Raw genomic sequence first — 17,866 nt, 5'->3', positions numbered from 1 at the left:
GTTGGCTTTTCATAGCCGATCATTAAGACTATCTCTACCACTCCTGCTGTCTTTAGAGAGTTGAAAACAGCAGGTCTGGGACAGGTAGCACGTCCGGTGAACAGGTCAGGATTCCATAGCCGCAGGCAGAACAGTTGAAACTGGAGCAGCAGCACGGCCAGGTGGACTGGGGACAGCAAGGAGTCATCATGCCAGGTAGTCCTGAGGCATGGTCCTAGGGCTCAGGTCCTCAGAGAGAGAGAAAGAAAGAGAGAATTAGAGAGAGCATACTTAAATTCACACAGGACACCGGATAAGACAGGAGAAGTACTCCAGATATAACAAACTAACCCTAGGCACCCGACACACAAACTACTGCAGCATAAATACTGGAGGCTGAGACAGGAGGGGTCAGGAGACACTGTGGTCCCATCCGATGATACCCCCGGACAGGGCCAAACAGGCAGGATATAACCCCACCCACTTTGCCAAAGCACAGCCCTCACACCACTAGAGGGATATCTTCAACCACCAACTTACCATCCTGAGACAAGGCAGAGTATAGCCCACAAAGGATGATGTCCTCACCCTTGCCTCGCCTCTCTAGCTCTGCTAGTCCTTGAATTACATTACACTGAACCCAAACCGGCTGCGCGCGTGTGCTATCGTGCATACATTTATTTTGCCCCCACCCCCCACACCAAATGCGATCACGACACGCAGGTTCAAATATCAAAACAAACTTTGAACCAATGACATTAATTTGGGGACAGGTCGAAAAGCATTAAACATGTATGGCAATTTAGCTAGTTAGCTTGCACTTGCTAGCTAATGTTAATTTGTCCTAATTAGCTAGCTTGCTGTTGCTAACTAATTTGTCCTGGGATATAATCATTGATTTGTTATTTTACCTGAAATGCACAAGGACCTCTACTCTGACAATTAATCCACACACAAAACGGCCAACCGAATCGTTTCTAATCGTTAATTTATATGGTGATCGCATCTAAACTTTCATTGTATTACCACGACTACCGGCAAACAGTTCGTCTTTCAATCACCCACGTGGGTATAACCAATGAGGAGATGGCACGTGGGTACCTGCTTCTATAAACCGATGAGGAGATGGGAGAGGCAGGGCTTGCAGCGCGATCTGCGTCAGAAATAGGAATGAGTTCTATTTTAGCCCTTGGCATCGCAGACGCTCGTTGGCGCGCGCAAGCAGTGTGGGTGCAATAATTGAATAACATGGATTTCTAGACGTGTCCGGTCTGGTCATGTTAGAGTGTTTGAGAAATAGATGCCTCACAAGTCCTCAACTGGCAGCTTCATAAAAAAGTACCCGTTAAAATGCCAGTCTCAACGTCAACAGTGAAGAGGCGACTCCTATCTGGTTGCTGATAATGGGCCTCTGTACGCCTATGTAGATATTCCATAAAAAATCTGCTATTTACAGCTACAATAGTAATTTACAACATTAACAATGTCTACACTGTGTTTATGATCAATTTGATGTTATTTTAATGGACAATTGTTTTTGCTTTTCTTTCAAAAACAAGTAAATTTCTAAATGACCCCAAAGTTTTGAACGCTAGTGTATATATTAAATAAATATTGAAAGATAAATGGCATCGACATACAATTTAATGCAAAATAGAACATATTGGAGAAAGCACTCGCCAATACAGTATTGCCATACAGTGAAAGTACTGCCATACAGGCCTAATATCAGATTTAAAGCGATCTTTGTACACATTGTTCAATATTTTATACATGTAATGTTTCCAAAAAGGGATAGTATTGTACATGTAATGTTATGCCTCCTTGTGAGTTAATAGTATTGCATGCTGTAGCAGGCTATATAAAGAGGAAGCCCTCCATTGACCGATTCAGTTTTTTGTAACATCTCGTCTGGACAGGTCACAGTCGTTAGTTAGTTAATGTTACTTAGTTGATTAGCCAGCTAACTTAGCTAGTTCATTCTCACAAATGTGAGAACTGCTCTAGATTGGAAATTTACGTTAATGAGTGTAAAGCCATGTTGGCTTTACGGAAACAATATACAATATATGAGACAGAATATAGTTCAGGAAATATGGGGGTTCCTCGATGAACCCCACCTCCTAAGAAGTTCTTTGAAGAACTGTTTGGGACTGTTTTTCATTGCGAAGAACCCTAAGGTTCTTTGGGGATCATTGAGGATTTTAGAAGAACTCCAGTTGAACCCATCATTTTATGAGCGCAGTTAGGTCAATCACTCTTAAGGACAACTCCCAGACAGTCCAAGCAAAATTCTTTCTTGCGAAAATTTTTTTTATTTTATTTTTTTGTTTATTTTTGACCATTTTAATGAGAAAAAAAACAGTCAGGCACTTAATTGTTACCCAGAAATGATTTGATATTGAGATAAAAACGTCTGAATGCTATGTGTGCCCCTGACATTTGGAAAGGTAAAACCAAATTCATGCATGTTATATTGAGTTTGTTTAAAAAATCTTGCATAAATAACATATTGGTTTACAATTGTGATTAAATAGAATCATTGGTGCTGAATTAAGTTTATTGCAAGTCATTGCATGTGGTTTTAGTCCTATAATTTTCAGAATAGTCAAGAGTTCACGCTAGGAGTCATGGAGGATGATGCCTGGTAATAGCAATGTTACATTGAATTCACCCCCAAAGAAGTTTAATCTAATTAGGTGTGTGTGTGTGTGTGTGTGTGTGTGTGTGTGTGTGTGTGTGTGTGTGTGTGTGTGTGTGTGTGTGTGTGTGTGTGTGTGTGTGTGTGTGTGTGTGTGTGTGTGTGTGTGTGTGTGTGTGTGTAGAAGCCTCTGTGATCTCATTAGTTAATCTCTGCCATAGCCCGTATTAATTATTAACATCCTTGAAATACAAAAAAATGTCAATTTTGAGGGGAAAGGGATTAAAGACCTTTGGCTCTGTACATACTCAAGTTGTACAACTGATGTACAACACATCTGGCACAACTGTTGTGATACGACAGAGTTTGTCTGATCTAATTACACAAGTGTTGTGGAGACACTGCAAAATGGTTGTGTAAACATTTTGTGTGCAGACAAACTCTCCATTGTATCAGATAAATATCAGTTGTACCTCAGTTGTTCAACCTGAGTGTGTTTGGGGTCTTTGTGGGTGGGGGGGAAGCTGCGTATCCTCATGCCTCTAATCCCTATCACCTCAAAGATACAAACCTCAGAGTTAAGGACTGACTGGTCTACCAAATGTTGTTGTTGAACTACGACATTTATTAAACACACAAAAAATGGTCTTCTGTAGGCTAGATAAATGTAGATAAGGTCTTACTGTATGATCAAGATGGGACCCCTTTAAGTTGTCTTCAGTGTCACTTACAAGTGGGAATAGGGGAAAGGAGTCCTAAGCATGACCTTTGAAGGAAGTATCCCTGTTGTGTTTAAAACATCTAATGATTGTAAGCCAAGTAAAACTATATGCGGTTTTGAATAGAAATAAGAAATGTGAAATCGATGTGAATATGGATGAAGCAAATCCTTGATGGTGTTTCTGTTGTATTTTTTAATACCATTCATTGTTATACAGTGGTGATATAGAGGTGCCAACAATTGTAGCACTTTCTCTGTCAATCTAGTAGCAGAGCTTTCATAGGCTGGGCCAGAAGCTGGGGGTGGAGCCAAGCTTTGGGGGTTGTTCAGTTTGCATGTAATGCAGGACACCTTCTTCATTTAGCATGGGACATGTCTCAAGAGGGGAAGAGAGGGAGAGGGTCTCATGCTTATCCTGCCCCCTTTCCTGCAGTGGCGCTGCACAGCTGAGAGAGAGAGTTAGAGAGGGAGGGAGAGAATGAGAGAGGGGTTGGTTAAAAAAAACACTCAACCAGAGGCTTTCTCTTCATTAGTCCCTTTATCCAACTGGAATAAATTGCTTGCAGGACACATGTGGTTGCTGCATCTTTGTGTGTGTGAATGTTGTTATTTTCTTTCTTCTCCGCTTTACGTCTGTCCTCGGTCTCTCACTCGCTCTCTCTACCCCTCCCATCATCTCAGTCACCCAGACACAGACACACGCACAATCTCGCGCAGTGGGCAGGCACGCGCGCGCACACACACACTCTTTCTTGAGGTTCTGGGAGCAGCGGCAGCTGCGGTGGTTGGCGTTGAAATACATTGGCCGTTGACTGGAGTTAGCTGCAGCTCTGTTGGTTGAATGAATGGATGATATAACGAGCCTTTTAGGATTGGATTCTCGTATTGGATTTTCACGAGAGAGGAGGATATCTATTCTGGGATTTGTTTGATTTATATGCGCTCCATTCTATGCGCCTTTTTTTTCTCTCCCCACCCTTTCCAGGTGTGGTGTCGTCGAGGACGAGCGGGTCTTGCGCGGTGGATTTGGCCTCCGCTACACTCTGCAATCTGTAGAGTTTTTCAGTGGAGGTCAGGGTAAAGGGCGCTATTATTTCTTTTTTTTTTCCTCAAAGGGGGGCTCTTTTGTTTTCCGGCTATAGCTCCCATGGTGAATTGAGCTATTGTCGGAGAACAGCCTCTACAGCTAAACTGCCGATTCTCTACCCATCTATTCCCTTTCCACCCCCTCCCCCAATTCCCCTCCACCCCTCCCCCAATTCCCCTCCACCCCCAAAAAACTACATTCACCTGAACCAACCCCCTCCAACCTTCCTTTCCCACACCTCCATCTCTCCTCGCCATCCTCCCTCCTTGCTTCCCATGCCCCATTTTCTTCATCCTTACCCCTGCCACCCCCTCCCCTTCCGCAGCATAGCGGCTACGTAATGCGCCTCCCGACGCATGCGAACAGGGATGCTACAAATGGTGGTTCGGACTGATCGCTGACATAAAAAAAAGGGTGATGCCTGGCGCAGCCACCACCGCCGCAATGGATCAGCCCGGGAAAACGCAGCAGATGCCAATCCACCGCAGTCTGGATTGAGAGGTGCCTGTAGATGTGAATGACTAAACGTGCGTGTGTGTGTATGCAAGCGTGCACGCTGGTCCTCCGTCATGTCTCTCGCCTGATCCCTTGCACGGGGCGACCCTGCTGATGTGGGGGAGGCACTAAGCCTCAGGTTGGCCTCCCCCCGAACCCAGTAGTAGCCCCCGTGGCAGGCCGCTTGCCCCTGGGGTCGCTATGAAGAATACCCGCAGCACCAACCTGCGGCGGGCCTGGCCCAGTTCGGACCTGTCCGAGCGGCTGCCGGAGCGCACCCGCTCCCGGAGCGAGAAGGACTTCCGTCTCCAGCAGAAACACCACCACACTCCCCCTCCTCCACCCCACATCTCACCAGGCCCCCCCCAGGGCTACCAAATGCCAGGTGAGTCTGACAGCAACCCCCACCACAACCACTACCATCCCTAACTCACCATTTTCTCCGATGTTGGCAAGCGTGTGTAACGTTGTACGTGAGGGTTAGTAACGTATTGGTTTCTTCCAAGACAACATGATACCAAGTCAACTAGGGGGTATCTATTGATATGGAATATGTGAGAACAAAGGGTAGTTTGTGTGCGTCTGTGTTCTGTAATGTGATTTGTTTTATTTAAAAAAAAAGTTGAAGTAACATAGTTAAAGGGTAAAGACAAAATTGGAATTGAATAGTCCCAGGCAAGGATATTGCATCATGGCAGTTGATTATTTATAAATTAGAACGTTAATATTAGTATTTAGTACAACCAAGGGCTGAAAAGGGAAGCAATGGCATGTTGTTGGAGCTAAATCTTTGAAACCCTCTCATTACAGGTTTTTCTTTCCCCTTGATTCATGGGTTGAGCCTTAAGGAATCTGCATATCCATATGTCATGCATTTTTCTGTGAGATGCTTGTCCATCTAGTATTGTTGTGTGAAGTGTCAGATAGGACTGTGATTTGGGGTATAAGTGAAAATGTAGTTTATGGTCTCAGTTTTTAATGACACCGTGGTACATTTTAAATGGCATATTTAAATGTTTTGTTTCCTTACCTGAAAAGCAGTCTATGTACAAGGATTTACGATCCACACGTTGTTTTTGTTTATCCTCCCCCGTTTAGCATATTTTAAAATTAATATAGAAGTCATCCCAAAGTCATTTAAAACCAAGTCATTGTTGTGCAATACAATTCATTTTTGAGATGTTTTGGCATGAAATATAAAATATTCTAAATGGGGAGTTTGATTTTCATTGGCGTGCCTTGTTTAAGTTGTAAGGTTTCATCACAGACTAACTAGCTACATGATCTCCTTGCTTGACAAGCTAGCTAATTTATTAGCCAACATCAGCGACCTATACTGAACAAAAATAAAATCGCAACATGTGAAGTGTTGGTCCAATGTTTCATGAGCTGAAATAAAAGATCCCAGAAATGTTCCAAAAAGTTTATTTCTCTCAAATGCACAAATTTGTTTACATCCCTGTTAGTGAGCATCTCTCATTTGCCAAGATAATCCATGCACCTAACAGGTGTAGCATATCAAAAAGCTGATTAAACAACATGATCATTACATAGGTGCACTTTGTTCTGGGGACAATAAAAGGCCACTCTAAAATGTGCAGTTTTGTCACACAACACAATGCCACAGATGTCTCAAGTTTTGAGGAAGTGTGCAATTGGCTGCATGAATGTCCACCAGAGCTGTTGCCAGAGAATTGAATGCTCATTTCTCTACATTTACATTTACATTTAAGTCATTTAGCAGACACTCTTATCCAGAGCGACTTACAAATTGGTGCATTCACCTTATGACATCCAGTGCATCTAAATCTTTTAAGGGGGGGGGGTAGAAGGAATACTTTATCCTATCCTAGGTATTCCTTAAAGAGGTGGGGTTTCAGGTGTCTCCGGAAGGTGGTGATTGACTCCGCTGTCCTGGCGTCGTGAGGGAGTTTGTTCCACCATTGGGGGGCCAGAGCAGCGAACAGTTTTGACTGGGCTGAGCGGGAACTGTACTTCCTCAGTGGTAGGGAGGCGAGCAGGCCAGAGGTGGATGAACGCAGTGCCCTTGTTTGGGTGTAGGGCCTGATCAGAGCCTGGAGGTACTGAGGTGCCGTTCCCCTCACAGCTCCGTAGGCAAGCACCATGGTCTTGTAGCGGATGCGAGCTTCAACTGGAAGCCAGTGGAGAGAGCGGAGGAGCGGGGTGACGTGAGAGAACTTGGGAAGGTTGAACACCAGACGGGCTGCGGCGTTCTGGATGAGTTGTAGGGGTTTAATGGCACAGGCAGGGAGCCCAGCCAACAGCGAGTTGCAGTAATCCAGACGGGAGATGACAAGTGCCTGGATTAGGACCTGCGCCGCTTCCTGTGTGAGGCAGGGTCGTACTCTGCGGATGCCATAAGGTGCCTCTAATGTTGTTTTAGAGAATTTGGCAGTATGTCCAAACAGCCTCACAACCGCAGACCACATGTAACCACACCAGCCCAAGAACTCCACATCCGGCTTCTTCACCTGCGGGATCGTCTGAGACCAGCAACCTGGACAGCTGATGAAACTGGGTTTGCACAACCAAATAATTTCTGCATCGCGCACTAGTGACTCCTGTGGCGGGTCGGGCGCAGTGCACGCTGAACAGGTCGCTAAGTGTACGGTGTTTCCGCCGACCCATTGGTGTGGCTGGCTTCCGGGTTGGATGCGCGCTGCGTTAAGAAGCAGTACGGCTTGGTTGGGTTGTGTTTCTGGGGATGCATGGCCCGTATGGGAGTTGTAGCGATGAGACAAGACAGTAAAGACTAACAATTGGAAACCATGAAAAAGGGGGTAATTTTTTAAATATATTTTTTAAAGTGAATACTTACAAAGCCCCGGCCCAGATGGCATCCGAGACCAAATCCAACCTGTCCCAGGCTGTAGTCCCCACTTCCTTCAGGGAGACCGCCATCATCCCAGTGCCCAAATTACTATTGCCCCGTCACACTCACCCCTGGCATCATGAAGTGCTTCGAGAGGCTGGTCAGGGCCTACATCAAGGCCAGCATGCCAGGTACACTGGACCAATTTGCTTAGCGCTCAAACAGTTCCAATGTAAATAGTCCGGGTGGCCATTTGATTAATTGTTCAGCAGTCTTATGGCTTGGGGTAGAAGTTGTTAAGGGGCGGTATGCGAATTGGAGTGGTCTAGGGTATCCGGGAGGATGCTGTTGATGTGAGCCATGACCAGCCTTTCAAAGCATTCCATGGCTACCAACGTGAGTGCTACGGGGCTGTAATCATTTAGGCAGGTTACCTTCACTTCCTTGGGCAGAGGCACTATGATGGTTTGCTTGAAACATGTAGGTATTACAGACTCGGTCAGGGAGAGGTTGAAAATGTCAGTGAAGACACTTGCCAGTTGGTCCGGGCATGCTTTGAGTACACGTCCTGGTAATCCGTCTGGCCCTGCTGCTTTGTGAATGTTGACCTGTTTAAAGGTCTTGCTCACATCGGCTACCGAGAGCGTTATCACACAGTCGTCCAGAACAGCTAGTGCTCTCGTGCATGCTTCAGTGTTGCTTGCCTCGAAGTGAGCATAAAAGGCATTTAGCTCGTCTGGTAGGCCTGCGTTACTGGGCAGCTCGTGTCTGGGTTTCCCTTTTGTAATCCGCTTCTGGATGAGCATTTTCTTGTTTGCTTATGGCCTTATAGAGTTGGTTGAGTGCGGTCGTAGTTCCAGCATTGGTTTGTGGTGATAAATAGACAGCTACCAACAATATAGATGAGAACTCTCTTGGTAGATGTAGTCTACAGCTTATCATAAGGTACTAGGCTAGCTTTGGTGTACCAAGACATGTGTACCAAGTGACCCCAAACTTTTGAACGGTAGTGTACATATTTAGCACATGTTATTGTGGGAAATGAGTAAAACAGTATGTAACATTATTAAAGTGACTAGTGGTCCATGTCTATGTACATAGGGCAGCAGGCTCTAAGGTACAGGGTTAAGTAGACGGCGAGTAATATGTTATGCTATGGATGGTTTTGGGGGAATTATGTAGCATATCAATCCATACGTTTTAACACAAGTTATCAGCCATAAACAAGCATCGCGGACTGCAGCACCTGCTTGACCCCCTGCGGTTCGCCACCCTCCACCGATGGGCCCGCATTGGACTGGTGAAGGAATAGGCTGGATAGAGTTCCACTATTGTTCTCACACCAGACCACTCCTTTTTAAATAATTGAGGAGACACTTAAGATGGGGACACATAAGATGAAGCAAGGTACTTTAGATGGCCATGCTGAGTATAATACAGAGGCCATAAAATAACAACAATCTGAAACTATTCAATGAGAAATATGAAAATACATTGCCTTCAAAGTCTTCACACCCCTTCACTTTTTTTCCGCATTTAGTTGTGTTACAGCCTGAATTTGAAATGGATTAAATTGAGATTGTGTGTCACTAACCTACACACTATACCCCATAATCTCAAAGTGCAATTATGTTTTAAAATGTTTTTAGAAATCCGTTAAAAATGAAAAGCTGAAATGTCTTGAGTGAATAAGTATTCACCCCCTTTGTTATGGCAAGCCTAAAAGTTCAGGAGTACAAATTTACTTAACTGTGAAAACTTGACAGAGCTTGAAGAAGTTAACAAATAATAATGTGCAGATATTTCACAATCCAGGTGTGCAAAGCCCTTAAAGACTTACCCAGAAAGACTCACAGATGTAATTGCTGCCAAAGGTGATATGTAATTGACTCTGGGGTGTGAAAACTTATGTAAATAAGATTTCTGTATTTCATTTTTTATCAATTTGCTATTTAATACATTTTTAATTCAGGCTGTAACACAATAAAATGTTGAATAAGTCAAGGGGTATGAATACTTTCTGAAGGCACTGTAAGCAATGCAGAAGCAGATGTGCTTGTAATCTAACATTTGACTGTCTGTTTATCTTTGTGAAGTAGAGCTGGGCCCGGTTTCCCCAAAAGCATCTGAAGGCTAAATGTTATTTCTGGCTCAATTCTTGGCTAGGACCGTGTGGACCTAGGCCCCAGCTGCATTTGGGGCGTGGGTAGAGAAATGAGGCCATGGTAGTGCTGTGGTGTTAGCCAGCCCTCTCTGTAGTAATATGTATAGAGGAGAGGGAGGAGGCTGCGTGAGTAAGCCCATGTTCCACGCCTCCAGTCAGCTGTTTGAGTTGTAGAAAATCAGTCAGCCACTAAGATGACGCCTCTTAAGCCTCTGGAACTGGTACTGTATATCTCTTTCTCTGTTTCTCTCTTATTCACTTCGGGCCAAATCCTAATTACAGTTACGTGCAACTCGAACTCTCATTCAAATATTCAAGTTACAGTACATCAATAAAGGATTTGTTGTCTCGCTCCACATTCATGTACTGAACTAGGCTAAACATAATCACCCTCATTCTGGCCATCCCAGATGCTGACGTCACTGACTAACCTCTGTAGGATTTCCTCAGGATGATTGTATAAAAGGGTAGCAGAGAGGAGCCTGACAGATGGAAGCACTAATAGCTCTCTCTTCTCTGCATTCTTCAAATGTGGACTGTATACAGGCAGCGGGAGTTGTCATTGTTGATGTTCTTAGTAATGACAATGCAAGAACCCAGTTGTTACTGTACAAATTACGTTGTTTTGCTTTTACGAGAAGCTGTAAATTCTATATGGCATCTGAAAAATTAAGGAAATTTGGTCAAATGTGACTAATGAATGAATAAATGTGACTAATGAATGAATAATAGAATCACTGGTGTCCTGCCCGGCAAGAATAAATGAATGAATGTCAAGCTTAACTGCCCTGTTTTAGTCATTGGAACTGTGTTAGCATCAATTACCAGGTTTCCAACCATTTCTTGTGGATGAATTACCGGAAGCATAAAAAATAGGCTGTGAAACAGGAAATGCCGGTACAATTTTATAAATGTTGACAATTTTTTCATTCGACATGGTGGGGTCTTTTTGGTACGTGGGAATTTAACAGAAAAAGACATTTGTATGCGCACTACATCATCACGCACAGCCCGTATTGTTTAATTGCCGATTTTTAAATATTCAGCCTGAAGATCTGTCGCCAATTGGATGGAAATTCAGCTAATATGGTGAAAATAGTTTTGTTCTTCCAGTTTTCGTCACTAGCTAGTTTTCCACCCACAAAAAGATATGTGCATTTACCAGCAGTGGTGTGTTTCAATCAAACTGGCTTGTTGCGAATAGCAAGCTGTGTGTAATTAATAAATACTTTAAAAAAAATACTTTGTCCTATAACTTTTCATTTATTGAATAAAAACAGAAGTTTTGTATTTCTATCCCATGTTGTATTCTGTCAATGGTTTTGCCACAAAAAGCCTTGCGATAAATGGCAAATTTGCCAATGCACATGCACTCTTGCCAATAGCTCGCAAATATAGTGCAGAGGGTACATTTTGAGATTGTGGATAACAGAAACATAATATTTATTTTTCAATTGGCAGCCAAACACAAATTAAGCATACAAATTAAGACCCTTGATATTTATTGGAAATTAGTATCAAGCTCATCACCGTGCACTTTCATCACCATGTGAAGTTCATCATCATTTATTTCATCTGTAGCCCCATAAACTGCATTCTTTTCCAAGTCATAGTCAGTGGACCACATAGCATCACGTGACTGTAGTTTACTTGACAGTTATTCTATCAACAATAGAATTAAAAAAAAGCTTTTCCACTGCCATTGTCGCATGATCTATTTCACTGACAAAAACATACTTCTTCCCTGTTGAATGTATATTGTTTTGTCGACATTTAGGGAAGTTTACTGACAATGTGTTTCCGTCAGGCCTATAGTGATTATTATTATAATTTTTTCCCAACACGTACTTGACTCGCATAAAAATGGTTGAATGGAAACATGGTTATAGTCACAAACATTTGGTCCATTACCAATATATAATTGGGCTGCTGATACTGAGCAACACCAAGGATGAATAGTATTTATTGGTACACTATATATAACAAACATTAGGAACACCTTCCTAATATCGAGTTGCATCCCTCCATTTTGCCCTCAGAACATCTTCAATTTGTCGAAACCGTTCCATAGGGATGCTGGCCCATTTTGACTTCAATGCTTCCCCCAGTTGTATTTATTTGTATTTATTGGGGATCCCCATTAGCTTCTACCAAGGCAGCAGCTACTGTTCCTGGGGTCCAAACACATTAAGGCACTTATATCACACACAAAACAAAATAGAAAACAGTACATAAAAATACATTATTACACCACTGTATATCTACAATACAAAATGTATAATTCCACCATACAACAATATTACAATATACATGTGTGTAGAGTGCGTGTGCTAGCGTTTGTGTGCATATGCCTGTGTCTGTACCCGTGCGTGTGTGTGTCTCTTCACAGTACCCACTGTTCCATAAGGTGTATTTTTATCTGTTTTTAAATCTGATTCTATTTCTTGCATCAGCTACCTCATGTGGAATAGAGTTCCATGTAGTCATGGCTCTATGTAGTACTGTGTGCCTCCCATAGTCTGTTCTGGACTTGAAGAGACCTCTGGTGTCTTGTCTTGTGGGATATGCATGGGGATCTGTGCTGTGTGCTAGTAGTTGTCTAGTTGACTTCAATATTTTGTCTTGCCCATTCACCCTCTGAATGGCAAACATACACAATTCATGTCTCAATTGTCTCAAGGCTTAAAAACCCTTCTTTAACCTGTCTCCTTCCCTTCACCCTTTATTTGGCTCCGAGTGGCGCAGTGGTCTAAGACACTGCATCATAGTGCAAGCGATCACTGCAGCACCTGGTTTGAATCCAGGCTGCATCACATCTTGGGAGTCCCGTAGGGCGGTGCACAATTGACCCAGTGTCGTCCGGGTTTGGCCGGGGTAGGCCTTCATTGTAAATAAGAATCTGTTCTTAACTGACTTGCCTAGTTAAATTAAATATAGATCTTTTTTTTTACACTGACTGAAGTGGATTTAACAAATTACATCAATAAGGGATCATAGCTTTGAACTGGATTATCTTGGTCAGTCTACGTCATGGAAAGAGCAGGTGTCCTCAATGTTTTGTATACGCGTGAAAATCTAGAGTTTCCATCAACTTTGCTCGAACGCAATGTAAATATCAAAGAACTTCCCCGTTCACGGGCAGAGTAGTGGGTGGAACCATCCACTTCAGAAAAAGGTGTGCTATTAATCAAGTTTCCATTTATTATGTGTTGTCGAATTCATACAAATATTTACTGCAACTGTAGTAAGGTGGGCAATACGAGAGGTCTTCAGATTGACCTTTTTTGTATTATTTTCCTTGAAAGAACAACTAGTGGGTTTTGAGTGCTTCTCCACTATTTGGAAAGTTGGTCTGCCTGCTCTTCAGTCTGGGAGCAGGTTCGTGTCTCCTGCCTCTGTACATAAAAACAGTTTAAAACTGTATAACACAATAGTGTCTTTTGAAAACTGGTTAATATATCCCAAAGTCAATAGCCAATGGGATTATGTATGTATTTATGTTGCCGTTAATGTATTTAAAATCTATTTAGGCAAGTTAACCAAGTGTTTGTTGGCTTAGCTATTTTTATTTGACCTTTTATTTAACTAGGCAAGTCAGTTAAGAACAAATTCTTATTTACAATGACGGCCTACCCTGGCCAAACCCCAACGACGCTGTGCCAATTGTGTGCCACCCTATGGGACTCCCAATCACGGCCGGTTGTGATACAGCCTGGAATCGAACCAGGGTCTGTAGTGACATCTCTAGCACTGAGCTGCAGTGCCTTAGACAACTGCTTGAGAGAATGTGTGTGCATTACCAGTGGAGAGCTTTGAAGCCTGGTGAATGCCGAACTTGATTGTGATTGGTTACACCTCCCTTGTCTTTGCGAGGACTAGTTCACTTAGAACCGGGCTCAGAGTATTCACGCTTGGGTTTCTGAAGGCTCATGCTTTTTAATATGGTGGGATCTGGCTAAATGTGTGGTGAGAGAAGGCAGGGATATTTTATAGGGGAGAGTGGAGCTCAATTTATCCCAATCTCCTTTACAGATGATCACCTTTGTGCCTCTTTAATTGACATGACTTAAAAATGATAGCGCTATTATAACCATATGAAGCGATACTAGTTCTGGGAGGAGACTGCTGAGCTTTGCTACCATTCAGATTCGGTCAGTTACTGAATCCCGGGGCTATATTATGTAGGAGTGCTGATCAGTTTTTCCTTTTAAATCATAGTGATTATAAGATTATTATGGACAGGAGGGACCTGATTCTAGATCAGCACTCCTACTCTGAGACCCACAGTTCATTCACTGACTAGTCTGTTTCTCCCTACTGCAGGTGATGTGTCTCCCATCAGCATGTCTCCTATCAGCCAGTCCCAGTTCATCCCACTGGGGGAGATCCTGTGTCTGGCTATCTCAGCCATGAACTCTGCTCGCAAGCCCGTCAGCCAGGAGGCGCTGATGGAACACCTCGCCACCTGCTTCCCAGGTACAGTAGCTACAGTGAGAAATGTATAGCGTTAGCGCAATTACTAAGTCTATGGGTATGTTGAGGCTGTGTTAACTAGGCACAACATGGAATAAACAAACTGAAATAGGGAGGAACTGCCTTGCCTTCTCCAATAAGTAACTTTCATTTTCCATTGTGAAACATTTTTAAACACTTTCTGTTGCGTGCCCTAATTAACACAACCCCTGCAACCCCTTAAAAAAAACACACACACACACACACACACACACACACACACACACACACACACACACACACACACACACACACACACACACACACACACACACACACACACACACACACACACACACACACACACACACACACACACACACACACACACACACAATGTCCTTATGGTAATGTATGCATTCATGGCCCATTTGATAGTTGTCGAGAGGCAGTTTGTTAAAGGCATTCAAAATCCCTGTCCCCTTCACTCATTCCAGGGTTCCACGCTGAGCAAAAATATAAACGCAACATGCAACAATTTCAAAGGCTTTACTGAGTTACAGTTCATATAAGGAAATCAGTTCATTTAAATAAATAAATTAGGCACTAATATATGGATTTCACATGACCTGAGAATACAGATATGCATCTGTTGGTCACAGGTACCTTAAAGAAAAAAAAGGTAGAAGTGTGGATCAGAAAACCAGTCAGTTTGACACATCTCCTTCACATAGAGTTGATCAGGCTGTTGATTGTGGCCTGTGGAATGTTCTCTCACTCCTCATCAATGGCTGTGTGAAGTTTCTGTATATTGGCGGGAACTTGTTGTGCACGTCAATCCAAAGCATTCCAAACATGCTCAATTGGTGACATGTCGGGTGAGTATGCAGGCCATGGGACATTTTCAGTTTCCAGGAATTGTGTACAGATCCTTGCGATTTGGGGCCATATATTATCATGCTGAAACATGAGGGGATGGCGGCGGATGACTGACACGACAATAGGCCTCAGAATCTCATAACGGTATCTCTGTGATTCAAATGTATTTGTCACATGCGCTGAATACAACAGGTGTAGACCTTACAGTGAAATGCTTACTTACAAGCCCCTGACCAACAATGCCGTTTTAAGAAAAATACCTACAGAAATAAGAAATAATTAAAGTGTCATGTATTGTATTGTCATGTCTTGTCCCTGTGCTTTCTCTTCTCTTCGTTTCCCCCTGCTGGTCTTATTAGGTTTCTTTCTCTCTCTCTATTCCTCTCTCTCTCTATCGTTCCGTTCCTGCTCCCAGCTGTTCCTCATTCTCCCAACGACCTTGTTTACTCTTTCACACCTGTCCCCTATTTTTCCCTCTGATTAAGTCTCTATTTCTCTCTCTGTTTCTGCTTCTGTCCTTGCCGGATTATTGTTTGCCGTTTGCTGTACCCTTGTTCCGTTCTGTTGTATTCTGCCTCGTCTTCAGATACTGCGTGTGAGCAGGTGTCTCTATCCTCTACGGCCCGCGCCTACCCGAAGGGACCTGCAGTCTGTTGCCGCAAGCCCTGCAACTCTCCCCAACTAAGAGGATTTATGTTTTCCCTGTTTGGACATTTCCTGTTAAGGATTGAGGATTATGTTTTCTCTGTTTGGACTTTAATAAACTCAGTTTCTGTTAAGTCGCTTTTGGGTCCTCACTCACATGCATAACATAAAGAGCAGCAGTAAGATGACAATAGCGAGGCTATATATAAGGGGTACTGGTACAGAGTCAATGTGCGGGGGCACCGGTTGGTCAAGGTAATTGAGGTAATATGTACATGTAGGTAGAGTTATTAAAGTGACTATGCATAGATAATAACAGAGTAGCAATAGAAATAGTCTGGGTAGCCATTTGATTAGATTAGATGTTCTTATTGCTTGGGGGTCGAAGCTGTTCAGAAGGCTCTTGGACCTAGACTTGGTGCTCCGGTACCGCTTGCCATACAGTAGCAGAGAGAACAGTCTATGACTAGGGTGGCTGGAGTCTTTGACAATTTTAGGGCCTTCCTCTGACACCGCCTGGGATAGAGGTCCTGGATGGCAGGAAGCTTGGCCCCAGTGATGTACTGTGCCATGCGCACCACCCTCTGTATTGCTTTGCGGTTGGAGGCCGAGCAGTTGCTGTACCAGGCAGTGATGCAACCCGTCGGGATGCTCTCGATGGTGCAGCTGTAGAACCTTTTGAGGATCTGAAGACCAATGCCAAATCCTTTCTGAGGTGGAATAGGTTTTTGTCATGCCCTCTTCACGACTCTCACGTAGAGAGGTATACGCCCACTAAAAACCACTTAGCACCTAGAGTGATGTTGGCGAAAACAGTGGCAGTGATTAGCCATAGAGAAGGAGCAGCTTCCAACAAAGACATTTTTGATAAAAAGGGTTCAACTGTCTCAGATATTTGGAAGTGGTTTGGCTTTTTGAAGTCCGACAAAGAGCAGAGCAATGTTCGGCGCAAATTGTGCCGTAGACAGGTGGCTACCAAGTCTGGTAATATGACAAACCCTTTTCACCTTTTTGAAGCAAAATCACTATTTGGAACATGCAGAAAGTTTGTTTATGCAACGGTATTGATAAACGCCACTCAAGCAGCAGCCAATCGAGGGATGTTCACCCGACGCAGTCAGCACTGACAGCGTTTATGCCCTGTGAGCAAACATCAAAAAGTCACAAAGACATCACAAATGGTATTATACATTGCATCGCTAAGGACATGCTACCAATTAACACAGTCGAAAAGGAACGTTTCAAGAGGCTTTTCAATTTAATTGAATCGCCGAATGTTGGGAAAAAGTTGAGGACCAGCTCAAGACAGATTTTACGTATTTTGCTACTACCACCGATCTGTGGTCTAGTTACACGCCAGAGCCTTATATTAGCCTCACTATCCACTATGTTGACAAAGAGTGGAATCTTCAAAATAAATGCCTTCAAACATCATACTTTCCCGAAGACCATATGGGTGAAGCTATAGCAGAGGGGCTCATTGACGCTCTCGCCTTCTGGGGACTCAGTCAAGACAGACACGTCTGCATAACAGCGGATAGTGGTGCGAATGAAGGCCGCTTAAATCAACTAATGGACCGGACTGCAATGTTATGGACATCGTCTGCGCTTGGCCATTGGTAAGTGACCTTGTCAATTGTGTATATTGTATATATATTTTTTTAATCTACTGATTTCAAGTTAAATATTACATTTGTACATAATTAAAAGGGATTATTGTGATTTTAACATAGGATTAAAATGTATTGATTTCTCTTAGAGAGAGTGGGTAGAGACAAACGGGTGGATCGAGCAATTGGAGTGTGTAAGAAAGTGGTAGGTGCCTTTTCCTATTCGGGGAAAAAGAAGAGAGAACTGGCAGTTGCTCAAGAAGAACACAGCCTACCCCAGCACAAGTTGGTGACAGAGTCGCCTACCAGGCGGATATCACGTCAAAAGATGGTGCAAAGAGTACTGGAGCAGGAGAAAGC

General features: G+C 43.3%; 1 pseudogene; it reads left to right on the top strand.

Moving 5' to 3' along the window:
• The first annotated feature begins 3,208 nt into the window (after window positions 1-3,208).
• Window positions 3,209-17,866, top strand: part of LOC124001847 — a 32,892-nt pseudogene continuing 18,234 nt past the window's right edge.

This window comes from Oncorhynchus gorbuscha, linkage group LG17 (assembly GCF_021184085.1).
Source record: "Oncorhynchus gorbuscha isolate QuinsamMale2020 ecotype Even-year linkage group LG17, OgorEven_v1.0, whole genome shotgun sequence".
In the NCBI taxonomy this organism is placed as follows: domain Eukaryota; kingdom Metazoa; phylum Chordata; class Actinopteri; order Salmoniformes; family Salmonidae; genus Oncorhynchus; species Oncorhynchus gorbuscha.
The sequence above is the reverse complement of the archived record's forward strand: the minus strand, read 5'-3'. Positions and strand labels throughout refer to the sequence as shown.